Below are 13,795 nucleotides of genomic sequence, written 5' to 3' on the forward strand. Positions count from 1 at the left end.
ACCATGGGAAAGCTTGGTCCAAGGCTTCCATTTCCAGGTGGCTCTCCGCCTGTATTACACACTGTCACCGTTTGGCAAACCGACCAATGCCTGACCGGCTGAGAGCTCATTCGACCAGAGCGATCGCTGCGACGACTTCGTTCCTGTCTGGTGTGCCCCTGCTGGACATCTGCAGGGCTGCTATGTGGAGGTCTACACACACCTTCACAAGATTCTACAGCGTCGAAAGGGATTCCAGAGAGGACTCCAGGGTCGGCCAAGCAGTGCTACGCAACCTGTTCCCTTGAAGGTGAGCCTGTTCCGGAGGTAACAGTAATTGCTTCTGTTGAGCCTTGCCACCTCACGTCGTTGTGTATTTCTGTACTGCTATTTATTCTTTATGTGAATCCATGCCAGACCCCATGCTGGAGAAGGAACAAGTTACTTACCTGTAACTGTTGTACTCTTTCGTCCTGTCCCCTTTCCTCCATACTGCATGGGCGCCTCTCGTTAGGGAAGGGAGACGGAACCTTTTTCACCAGAAGAAATCTTCCCATTTAAATTTAGAGGCACGCGGGGGCGTAGCCCTGGGAGCATGCGCTCGCCTGACTCTGCCCACCGGCGCCAGTCCCCTTTTCCGCGTCAACAGGAACAGGCCCATTTCACCAGCGCTCCTGGGATTGTCTTCGGACATGTAATACCACGCGCTCTTCCCCGGATACTTTCTTCTGTCTTTCCTCCCCGATGCATTTCGACTTCAGCGGGCTTCAGCAGATGTCCAGCCTGCGAGGTGCTCTTCCCTACATCGGATCCCCACGTTCTTTGCCTCCGCTGCCTTGGCCCCGACCATGGATGGGAGGGTTGCACAAAATGCAAAGCACATTCTTTGCGTGCTTTGACTAGCTAGGTGGACAGAGCTCTTCGAGAAGTCGCCCCCAGAGGACTTGAAGGACTTTTGTCAGTCATAAGTCAAGGCCTAAGGGAGGGCTGCTCTTTTCCAGTGCACCCCGCAAGGGCGACTTCTTCCCAAGGAAACGCCCAGACGGGAGGAACCGCTCAGTTTCTCACACCAGCACGGGTACCGAGGCTAATTCAGCTACCGGCGGCCAGGCCGAGGGGTCTGTAGATCCTTCCAGAGACAGTGCTGAGAGACCGCAAGGTTCTTTTACCGGGTGTACACCTGAGGGGCTATGCACTTGTACCTGCAACATGGCAGAGGGGGCGCCTGTACCCAGCACTACCGGCAACTCTGCTGAGGGTGACAATCCTACCAGGCCTCGGCCTGAGGTGCAGGGTAGGTCTCATGCTCCATCGCCAAGAGTCCTGGAGGAGGCCGGGCCCAGTGAGCCAAGCACCATGACTTTGGCACATGGCATGCAGCTCGACAAGATGGCCACCACGCCAGACAAGATGGCCGCCCGAGGAATGCAGCAGGTGGGAGAACGAGTTACAAGGTGGGACTGGTGTCAACCAGGTACGTGGCCTACAGTTTATCCTTCAGCAGCACAGGACAGGTTTACCCCGCAAACAGCTAGACAGAGTATGCAGCGGCATCAGCTGCCGTCCGCTACCTGTCAATATCACCTGCCAACCCACGGGCCTGCGCCGACAGGTTCTTTGAAAAGTTCCTCATGCTCATGTCCTCAGATGGGGTCCTTCCTTAGGGATGTAATCATGGACATGCTCGCTCTGGCCCCTCCCCCTGCACCTATAGTTATTCCTCCTATAGCTCCAGCACTGCAGGCCCCGTTGCAGCCCCTGCTGCCACGCCGGCTCCTTCGATTCTGGCGCCCCTGCCTTCCACTGTTCAGGCGGTTCCGTACTAGCCTCTGCTGCAGCCTCCGGCTCCGGTCTCCACACCGCAGCCCTCGGCGCCCAGCACCCCTCCACCCGTTCCAGACAAGCCGGACACCCTGATGGATGCAGACGAGGAAAAAGACCTCGACACACCATCAACAGTCTAGGCCTTCCACGAATGACTCACAGGTCTGGCAGAGTGAAGGCTTCAGCCCCGGCGTGGGAACTCAACGTGGTACTGACAAGGCTCATGGGGGCCGCCTTCGAACCTATGCATCAGGCCACTCTCAAGTTCCTTTCGTGGAAAACGCCTTTTATTGTGGCCATCATCCCTGCCAGGAGGGTAGTTGAGATCCAGGCCCTGTCCTGCAAGCGGCCTTATCTGACTTTTCACATCACGAGGGTGGTGCTGCGGGCGCACCCTTCCTTCATGCCAAAGGTTCCATCAGAATTCCACCTCAACAAACATTTGGTGTTGCCTGTGTTTTTTCCGAAGAGTTTACGGAAGATGTCTCAACCTTTCGTGAACTTTGGTCCTGTGAACCATGGGAAAGCTTGGTCCAAGGCTTCCATTTCCAGGTGGCTCTCCGCCTGTATTACACACTGTCACCGTTTGGCAAACCGACCAATGCCTGACCGGCTGAGAGCTCATTCGACCAGAGCGATCGCTGCGACGACTTCGTTCCTGTCTGGTGTGCCCCTGCTGGACATCTGCAGGGCTGCTATGTGGAGGTCTACACACACCTTCACAAGATTCTACAGCGTCGAAAGGGATTCCAGAGAGGACTCCAGGGTCGGCCAAGCAGTGCTACGCAACCTGTTCCCTTGAAGGTGAGCCTGTTCCGGAGGTAACAGTAATTGCTTCTGTTGAGCCTTGCCACCTCACGTCGTTGTGTATTTCTGTACTGCTATTTATTCTTTATGTGAATCCATGCCAGACCCCATGCTGGAGAAGGAACAAGTTACTTACCTGTAACTGTTGTACTCTTTCGTCCTGTCCCCTTTCCTCCATACTGCATGGGCGCCTCTCGTTAGGGAAGGGAGACGGAACCTTTTTCACCAGAAGAAATCTTCCCATTTAAATTTAGAGGCACGCGGGGGCGTAGCCCTGGGAGCATGCGCTCGCCTGACTCTGCCCACCGGCGCCAGTCCCCTTTTCCGCGTCAACAGGAACAGGCCCATTTCACCAGCGCTCCTGGGATTGTCTTCGGACATGTAATACCACGCGCTCTTCCCCGGATACTTTCTTCTGTCTTTCCTCCCCGATGCATTTCGACTTCAGCGGGCTTCAGCAGATGTCCAGCCTGCGAGGTGCTCTTCCCTACATCGGATCCCCACGTTCTTTGCCTCCGCTGCCTTGGCCCCGACCATGGATGGGAGGGTTGCACAAAATGCAAAGCACATTCTTTGCGTGCTTTGACTAGCTAGGTGGACAGAGCTCTTCGAGAAGTCGCCCCCAGAGGACTTGAAGGACTTTTGTCAGTCATAAGTCAAGGCCTAAGGGAGGGCTGCTCTTTTCCAGTGCACCCCGCAAGGGCGACTTCTTCCCAAGGAAACGCCCAGACGGGAGGAACCGCTCAGTTTCTCACACCAGCACGGGTACCGAGGCTAATTCAGCTACCGGCCGCCAGGCCGAGGGGTCTGTAGATCCTTCCAGAGACAGTGCTGAGAGACCGCAAGGTTCTTTTACCGGGTGTACACCTGAGGGGCTTTGCACTTGTACCTGCAACATGGCAGAGGGGGCGCCTGTACCCAGCACTACCGGCAACTCTGCTGAGGGTGACATTCCTACCAGGCCTCGGCCTGAGGTGCAGGGTAGGTCTCATGCTCCATCGTCAAGAGTCCTGGAGGAGGCCGGGCCCAGTGAGCCAAGCACCATGACTTTGGCACGTGGCATGCAGCTCGACAAGATGGCCACCACGCCAGACAAGATGGCCGCCCGAGGAATGCAGCAGGTGGGAGAACGAGTTACAAGGTGGGACTGGTGTCAACCAGGTACGTGGCCTACAGTTTATCCTTCAGCAGCACAGGACAGGTTTACCCCGCAAACAGCTAGACAGAGTATGCAGCGGCATCAGCAGCTGTCCGCTACCCGTCAATATCACCTGCCAACCCACGGGCCTGCGACGACAGGTTCTTTGAAAAGTTCCTCATGCTCATGTCCTCAGATGGGGTCCTTCCTTAGGGATGTAATCATGGACATGCTCGCTCTGGCCCCTCCCCCTGCACCTATAGTTATTCCTCCTATAGCTCCAGCACTGCAGGCCCCGTTGCAGCCCCTGCTGCCAAGCCGGCTCCTTCGATTCTGGCGCCCCTGCCTTCCACTGTTCAGGCGGTTCCGTACTAGCCTCTGCTGCAGCCTCCGGCTCCGGTCTCCACACCTCAGCCCTCGGCGCCCAGCACCCCTCCACTCGTTCCAGACAAGCCGGACACCCTGGTGGATGCAGATGAGAAAAAGACCTCGACACACCATCAACAGTCTAGGCCTTCCACGAATGACTCACAGGTCTGGCAGAGTGAAGGCTTCAGCCCCGGCGTGGGAACTCAACGTGGTACTGACAAGGCTCATGGGGGCCGCCTTCGAACCTATGCATCAGGCCACTCTCAAGTTCCTTTCGTGGAAAGCGCCTTTTATTGTGGCCATCATCCCTGCCAGGAGGGTAGTTGAGATCCAGGCCCTGTCCTGCAAGCAGCCTTATCTGACTTTTCACATCACGAGGGTGGTGCTGCGGGCGCACCCTTCCTTCATGCCAAAGGTTCCGTCAGAATTCCATCTCAACAAACATTTGGTGTTGCCTGTGTTTTTTCCGACACCTTTGTCGCTGGCTGGAAGGACTTTGCACTCGCTGGATGTGGCGCGTGCTCTGAAGTTCTATGTGGCACGCACAAAGAGTTTACGGAAGATGTCTCAACCTTTCGTGAACTTTGGTCCTGTGAACCATGGGAAAGCTTGGTCCAAGGCTTCCATTTCCAGGTGGCTCTCCGCCTGTATTACACACTGTCACCGTTTGGCAAACCGACCAATGCCTGACCGGCTGAGAGCTCATTCCACCAGAGCGATCGCTGCGACGACTTCGTTCCTGTCTGGTGTGCCCCTGCTGGACATCTGCAGGGCTGCTATGTGGAGGTCTACACACACCTTCACAAGATTCTACAGCGTCGAAAGGGATTCCAGAGAGGACTCCAGGGTCGGCCAAGCAGTGCTACGCAACCTGTCCCTTGAAGGTGAGCCTGTTCCGGAGGTAACAGTAATTGCTTCTGTTGAGCCTTGCCACCTCACGTCGTTGTGTATTTCTGTACTGCTATTTATTCTTTATGTGAATCCATGCCAGACCCCATGCTGGAGAAGGAACAAGTTACTTACCTGTAACTGTTGTACTCTTTCGTCCTGTCCCCTTTCCTCCATACTGCATGGGCGCCTCTCGTTAGGGAAGGGAGACGGAACCTTTTTCACCAGAAGAAATCTTCCCATTTAAATTTAGAGGCACGCGGGGGCGTAGCCCTGGGAGCATGCGCTCGCCTGACTCTGCCCACCGGCGCCAGTCCCCTTTTCCGCGTCAACAGGAACAGGCCCATTTCACCAGCACTCCTGGGATTGTCTTCGGACATGTAATACCACGCGCTCTTCCCCGGATACTTTCTTCTGTCTTTCCTCCCCAATGCATTTCGACTTCAGCGGGCTTCAGCAGATGTCCAGCCTGCGAGGTGCTCTTCCCTACATCGGATCCCCACGTTCTTTGCCTCCGCTGCCTTGGCCCCGACCATGGATGGGAGGGTTGCACAAAATGCAAAGCACATTCTTTGCGTGCTTTGACTAGCTAGGTGGACAGAGCTCTTCGAGAAGTCGCCCCCAGAGGACTTGAAGGACTTTTGTCAGTCATAAGTCAAGGCCTAAGGGAGGGCTGCTCTTTTCCAGTGCACCCCGCAAGGGCGACTTCTTCCCAAGGAAACTCCCAGACGGGAGGAACCGCTCAGTTTCTCACACCAGCACGGGTACCGAGGCTAAATCAGCTACCGGCCGCGAGGCCGAGGGGTCTGTAGATCCTTCCAGAGACAGTGCTGAGAGACCGCAAGGTTCTTTTAACGGGTGTACACCTGAGGGGCTATGCACTTGTACCTGCAACATGGCAGAGGGGGCGCCTGTACCCAGCACTACCGGCAACTCTGCTGAGGGTGACATTCCTACCAGGCCTCGGCCTGAGGTGCAGGGTAGGTCTCATGCTCCATCGTCAAGAGTCCTGGAGGAGGCCGGGCCCAGTGAGCCAAGCACCATGACTTTGGCACGTGGCATGCAGCTCGACAAGATGGCCACCACGCCAGACAAGATGGCCGCCCGAGGAATGCAGCAGGTGGGAGAACGAGTTACAAGGTGGGACTGGTGTCAACCAGGTACGTGGCCTACAGTTTATCCTTCAGCAGCACAGGACAGGTTTACCCCGCAAACAGCTAGACAGAGTATGCAGCGGCATCAGCAGCTGTCCGCTACCCGTCAATATCACCTGCCAACCCACGGGCCTGCGACGACAGGTTCTTTGAAAAGTTCCTCATGCTCATGTCCTCAGATGGGGTCCTTCCTTAGGGATGTAATCATGGACATGCTCGCTCTGGCCCCTCCCCCTGCACCTATAGTTATTCCTCCTATAGCTCCAGCACTGCAGGCCCCGTTGCAGCCCCTGCTGCCAAGCCGGCTCCTTCGATTCTGGCGCCCCTGCCTTCCACTGTTCAGGCGGTTCCGTACTAGCCTCTGCTGCAGCCTCCGGCTCCGGTCTCCACACCTCAGCCCTCGGCGCCCAGCACCCCTCCACTCGTTCCAGACAAGCCGGACACCCTGGTGGATGCAGATGAGAAAAAGACCTCGACACACCATCAACAGTCTAGGCCTTCCACGAATGACTCACAGGTCTGGCAGAGTGAAGGCTTCAGCCCCGGCATGGGAACTCAACGTGGTACTGACAAGGCTCATGGGGGCCGCCTTCGAACCTATGCATCAGGCCACTCTCAAGTTCCTTTCGTGGAAAGCGCCTTTTATTGTGGCCATCATCCCTGCCAGGAGGGTAGTTGAGATCCAGGCCCTGTCCTGCAAGCAGCCTTATCTGACTTTTCACATCACGAGGGTGGTGCTGCGGGCGCACCCTTCCTTCATGCCAAAGGTTCCGTCAGAATTCCATCTCAACAAACATTTGGTGTTGCCTGTGTTTTTTCCGACACCTTTGTCGCTGGCTGGAAGGACTTTGCACTCGCTGGATGTGGCGCGTGCTCTGAAGTTCTATGTGGCACGCACAAAGAGTTTACGGAAGATGTCTCAACCTTTCGTGAACTTTGGTCCTGTGAACCATGGGAAAGCTTGGTCCAAGGCTTCCATTTCCAGGTTGCTCTCCGCCTGTATTACACACTGTCACCGTTTGGCAAACCGACCAATGCCTGACCGGCTGAGAGCTCATTCCACCAGAGCGATCGCTGCGACGACTTCGTTCCTGTCTGGTGTGCCCCTGCTGGACATATGCAGGGCTGCTATGTGGAGGTCTACACACACCTTCACAAGATTCTACAGCGTCGAAAGGGATTCCAGAGAGGACTCCAGGGTCGGCCAAGCAGTGCTACGCAACCTGTTCCCTTGAAGGTGAGCCTGTTCCGGAGGTAACAGTAATTGCTTCTGTTGAGCCTTGCCACCTCATGTCGTTGTGTATTTCTGTACTGCTATTCTTTATGTGAATCCATGCCAGACCCCATGCTGGAGAAGGAACAAGTTACATACCTGTAACTGTTGTACTCTTTCGTCCTGTCCCCTTTCCTCCATACTGCATGGGCGCCTCTCGTTAGGGAAGGGAGACGGAACCTTTTTCACCAGAAGAAATCTTCCCATTTAAATTTAGAGGCACGCGGGGGCGTAGCCCTGGGAGCATGCGCTCGCCTGACTCTGCCCACCGGCGCCAGTCCCCTTTTCCGCGTCAACAGGAACAGGCCCATTTCACCAGCGCTCCTGGGATTGTCTTCGGACATGTAATACCACGCGCTCTTCCCCGGATACTTTCTTCTGTCTTTCCTCCCCGATGCATTTCGACTTCAGCGGGCTTCAGCAGATGTCCAGCCTGCGAGGTGCTCTTCCCTACATCGGATCCCCACGTTCTTTGCCTCCGCTGCCTTGGCCCCGACCATGGATGGGAGGGTTGCACAAAATGCAAAGCACATTCTTTGCGTGCTTTGACTAGCTGGGTGGACAGAGCTCTTCGAGAAGTCGCCCCCAGAGGACTTGAAGGACTTTTGTCAGTCATAATTCAAGGCCTAAGGGAGGGCTGCTCTTTTCCAGTGCACCCCGCAAGGGCGACTTCTTCCCAAGGAAACGCCCAGACGGGAGGAACCGCTCAGTTTCTCACACCAGCACGGGTACCGAGGCTAATTCAGCTACCGGCAGCCAGGCCGAGGGGTCTGTAGATCCTTCCAGAGACAGTGCTGAGAGACCGCAAGGTTCTTTTACCGGGTGTACACCTGAGGGGCTATGCACTTGTACCTGCAACATGGCAGAGGGGGCGCCTGTACCCAGCACTACCGGCAACTCTGCTGAGGGTGACATTCCTACCAGGCCTCGGCCTGAGGTGCAGGGTAGGTCTCATGCTCCATCGCCAAGAGTCCTGGAGGAGGCCGGGCCCAGTGAGCCAAGCACCATGACTTTGGCACGTGGCATGCAGCTCGACAAGATGGCCACCACGCCAGACAAGATGGCCGCCCGAGGAATGCAGCAGGTGGGAGAACGAGTTACAAGGTGGGACTGGTGTCAACCAGCTACGTGGCCTACAGTTTATCCTTCAGCAGCACAGGACAGGTTTACCCCGCAAACAGCTAGACAGAGTATGCAGCGGCAGCAGCAGCCGTCCGCTACCTGTCAATATCACCTGCCAACCCACGGGCCTGCGACGACAGGTTCTTTGAAAAGTTCCTCATGCTCATGTCCTCAGATGGGGTCCTTCCTTAGGGATGTAATCATGGACATGCTCGCTCTGGCCCCTCCCCCTGCACCTATAGTTATTCCTCCTATAGCTCCAGCACTGCAGGCCCCGTTGCAGCCCCTGCTGCCACGCCGGCTCCTTCGATTCTGGCGCCCCTGCCTTCCACTGTTCAGGCGGTTCCGTACTAGCCTCTGCTGCAGCCTCCGACTCCGGTCTCCACACCTCAGCCCTCGGCGCCCAGCACCCCTCCACTCGTTCCAGACAAGCCGGACACCCTGGTGGATGCAGTCGAGGAAAAAGACCTCGACACACCATCAACAGTCTAGGCCTTCCACAAATGACTCACAGGTCTGGCAGAGTGAAGGCTTCAGCCCCGGCGTGGGAACTCAACGTGGTACTGACAAGGCTCATGGGGGCCGCCTTCGAACCTATGCATCAGGCCACTCTCAAGTTCCTTTCGTGGAAAACGCCTTTTATTGTGGCCATCATCCCTGCCAGGAGGGTAGTTGAGATCCAGGCCCTGTCCTGCAAGAGGCCTTATCTGACTTTTCACATCACGAGGGTGGTGCTGCGGGCGCACCCTTCCTTCATGCCAAAGGTTCCGTCAGAATTCCACCTCAACAAACATTTGGTGTTGCCTGTGTTTTTTCCGACACCTTTGTCGCTGGCTGGAAGGACTTTGCACTCGCTGGATGTGGCGCGTGCTCTGAAGTTCTATGTGGCACGCACAAAGAGTTTACGGAAGATGTCTCAACCTTTCGTGAACTTTGGTCCTGTGAACCATGGGAAAGCTTGGTCCAAGGCTTCCATTTCCAGGTGGCTCTCCGCCTGTATTACACACTGTCACCGTTTGGCAAACCGACCAATGCCTGACCGGCTGAGAGCTCATTCCACCAGAGCGATCGCTGCGACGACTTCGTTCCTGTCTGGTGTGCCCCTGCTGGACATCTGCAGGGCTGCTATGTGGAGGTCTACACACACCTTCACAAGATTCTACAGCGTCGAAAGGGATTCCAGAGAGGACTCCAGGGTCGGCCAAGCAGTGCTACGCAACCTGTTCCCTTGAAGGTTAGCCTGTTCCGGAGGTAACAGTAATTGCTTGTGTTGAGCCTTGCCACCTCACGTCGTTGTGTATTTCTGTACTGCTATTCTTTATGTGAATCCATGCCAGACCCCATGCTGGAGAAGGAACAAGTTACTTACCTGTAACTGTTGTACTCTTTTGTCCTGTCCCCTTTCCTCCAGACTGCATGGGCGCCTCTCGTTAGGGAAGGGAGACGGAACCTTTTTCACCAGAAGAAATCTTCCCATTTAAATTTAGAGGTACGCGGGGGCGTAGCCCTGGGAGCATGCGCTCGCCTCACTCTGCCCACCGGCGCCAGTCCCCTTTTCCGCGTCAACAGGAACAGGCCCATTTCACCAGCGCTCCTGGGATTGTCTTCGGACATGTAATACCACGCGCTCTTCCCCGGATACTTTCTTCTGTCTTTCCTCCCCGATGCATTTCGACTTCAGCGGGCTTCAGCAGATGTCCAGCCTGCGAGGTGCTCTTCCCTACATCGGATCCCCACGTTCTTTGCCTCCGCTGCCTTGGCCCCGACAATGGATGGGAGGGTTGCACAAAATGCAAAGCACATTCTTTGCGTGCTTTGACTAGCTAGGTGGACAGAGCTCTTCGAGAAGTCGCCCCCAGAGGACTTGAAGGACTTTTGTCAGTCATAAGTCAAGGCCTAAGGGAGGGCTGCTCTTTTCCAGTGCACCCCGCAAGGGCGACTTCTTCCCAAGGAAACGCCCAGACGGGAGGAACCGCTCAGTTTCTCACACCAGCACGGGTACCGAGGCTAATTCAGCTACCGGCGGCCAGGCCGAGGGGTCTGTAGATCCTTCCAGAGACAGTGCTGAGAGACCGCAAGGTTCTTTTACCGGGTGTACACCTGAGGGGCTATGCACTTGTACCTGCAACATGGCAGAGGGGGCGCCTGTACCCAGCACTACCGGCAACTCTGCTGAGGGTGACATTCCTACCAGGCCTCGGCCTGAGGTGCAGGGTAGGTCTCATGCTCCATCGCCAAGAGTCCTGGAGGAGGCCGGGCCCAGTGAGCCAAGCACCATGACTTTGGCACGTGGCATGCAGGTCGACAAGATGGCCACCACGCCAGACAAGATGGCCGCCCGAGGAATGCAGCAGGTGGGAGAACGAGTTACAAGGTGAGACTGGTGTCAACCAGCTACGTGGCCTACAGTTTAACCTTCAGCAGCACAGGACAGGTTTACCCCGCAAACAGCTAGACAGAGTATGCAGCGGCATCAGCAGCCGTCCGCTACCCGTCAATATCACCTGCCAACCCACGGGCCTGCGACGACAGGTTCTTTGAAAAGTTCCTCATGCTCATGTCCTCAGATGGGGTCCTTCCTTAGGGATGTAATCATGGACATGCTCGCTCTGGCCCCTCCCCCTGCACCTATAGTTATTCCTCCTATAGCTCCAGCACTGCAGGCCCGTTGCAGCCCCTGCTGCCACGCCGGCTCCTTCGATTCTGGCGCCCCTGCCTTCCACTGTTCAGGCGGTTCCGTACTAGCCTCTGCTGCAGCCTCCGGCTCCGGTCTCCACACCTCAGCCCTCGGCGCCCAGCACCCCTCCACTCGTTCCAGACAAGCCGGACACCCTGGTGGATGCAGACGAGGAAAAAGACCTCGACACACCATCAACAGTCTAGGCCTTCCACGAATGACTCACAGGTCTGGCAGAGTGAAGGCTTCAGCCCCGGCGTGGGAACTCAACGTGGTACTGACAAGGCTCATGGGGGCCGCCTTCGAACCTATGCATCAGGCCACTCTCAAGTTCCTTTAGTGGAAAACGCCTTTTATTGTGGCCATCATCCCTGCCAGGACGGTAGTTGAGATCCAGGCCCTGTCTTGCAAGCGGCCTTATCTGACTTTTCACATCACGAGGGTGGTGCTGCGGGCGCACCCTTCCTTCATGCCAAAGGTTCCGTCAGAATTCCACCTCAACAAACATTTGGTGTTGCCTGTGTTTTTTCCGACACCTTTGTCGCTGGCTGGAAGGACTTTGCACTCGCTGGATGTGGCGCGTGCTCTGAAGTTCTATGTGGCACGCACAAAGAGTTTACGGAAGATGTCTCAACCTTTCGTGAACTTTGGTCCTGTGAACCATGGGAAAGCTTGGTCCAAGGCTTCCATTTCCAGGTTGCTCTCCGCCTGTATTACACACTGTCACCGTTTGGCAAACCGACCAATGCCTGACCGGCTGAGAGCTCATTCCACCAGAGCGATCGCTGCGACGACTTCGTTCCTGTCTGGTGTGCCCCTGCTGGACATCTGCAGGGCTGCTATGTGGAGGTCTACACACACCTTCACAAGATTCTACAGCGTCGAAAGGGATTCCAGAGAGGACTCCAGGGTCGGCCAAGAAGTGCTACGCAACCTGTTCCCTTGAAGGTGAGCCTGTTCCGGAGGTAACAGTTATTGCTTCTGTTGAGCCTTGCCACCTCACGTCGTTGTGTATTTCTGTACTGCTATTCTTTATGTGAATCCATGCCAGACCCCATGCTGGAGAAGGAACAAGTTACTTACCTGTAACTGTTGTACTCTTTCGTCCTGTCCCCTTTCCTCCATACTGCATGGGCGCCTCTCGTTAGGGAAGGGAGACGGAACCTTTTTCACCAGAAGAAATCTTCCCATTTAAATTTAGAGGTACGCGGGGGCGTAGCCCTGGGAGCATGCGCTCGCCTGACTCTGCCCACCGGCGCCAGTCCCCTTTTCCGCGTCAACAGGAACAGGCCCATTTCACCAGCGCTCCTGGGATTGTCTTCGGACGTGTAATACCACGCGCTCTTCCCCGGATACTTTCTTCTGTCTTTCCTCCCCGATGCATTTCGACTTCAGCGGGCTTCAGCAGATGTCCAGCCTGCGAGGTGCTCTTCCCTACATCGGATCCCCACGTTCTTTGCCTCCGCTGCCTTGGCCCCGACCATGGATGGGAGGGTTGCACAAAATGCAAAGCACATTCTTTGCGTGCTTTGACTAGCTAGGTGGACAGAGCTCTTCGAGAAGTCGCCCCCAGAGGACTTGAAGGACTTTTGTCAGTCATAAGTCAAGGCCTAAGGGAGGGCTGCTCTTTTCCAGTGCACCCCGCAAGGGCGTCTTCTTCCCAAGGAAACGCCCAGACGGGAGGAACCGCTCAGTTTCTCACACCAGCACGGGTACCGAGGCTAATTCAGCTACCGGCGGCCAGGCCGAGGGGTCTGTAGATCCTTCCAAAGACAGTGCTGAGAGACCGCAAGGTTCTTTTACCGGGTGTACACCTGAGGGGCTATGCACTTGTACCTGCAACATGGCAGAGGGGGCGCCTGTACCCAGCACTACCGGCAACTCTGCTGAGGGTGACATTCCTACCAGGCCTCGGCCTGAGGTGCAGGGTAGGTCTCATGCTCCATCGCCAAGAGTCCTGGAGGAGGCCGGGCCCAGTGAGCCAAGCACCATGACTTTGGCACGTGGCATGCAGCTCGACAAGATGGCCACCACGCCAGACAAGATGGCCGCCCGAGGAATGCAGCAGGTGGGAGAACGAGTTACAAGGTGGGACTGGTGTCAACCAGCTACGTGGCCTACAGTTTATCCTTCAGCAGCACAGGACAGGTTTACCCCGCAAACAGCTAGACAGAGTATGCAGCGGCATCAGCAGCCGTCCGCTACCTGTCAATATCACCTGCCAACCCACGGGCCTGCGACGACAGGTTCTTTGAAAAGTTCCTCATGCTCATGTCCTCAGATGGGGTCCTTCCTTAGGGATGTAATCATGGACATGCTCGCTCTGGCCCCTCCCCCTGCACCTATAGTTATTCCTCCTATAGCTCCAGCACTGCAGGCCCCGTTGCAGCCCCTGCTGCCACGCCGGCTCCTTCGATTCTGGCGCCCCTGCCTTCCACTGTTCAGGCGGTTCCGTACTAGCCTCTGCTGCAGCCTCCGGCTCCGGTCTCCACACCTCAGCCCTCGGCGCCCAGCACCCCTCCACTCGTTCCAGACAAGCCGGACACCCTGGTGGATGCAGACGA

Source organism: Ambystoma mexicanum, chromosome 2q, assembly GCF_040938575.1.
Source record: "Ambystoma mexicanum isolate Mex_15411 chromosome 2q, UKY_AmexF1_1, whole genome shotgun sequence".
Classification (NCBI taxonomy): domain Eukaryota; kingdom Metazoa; phylum Chordata; class Amphibia; order Caudata; family Ambystomatidae; genus Ambystoma; species Ambystoma mexicanum.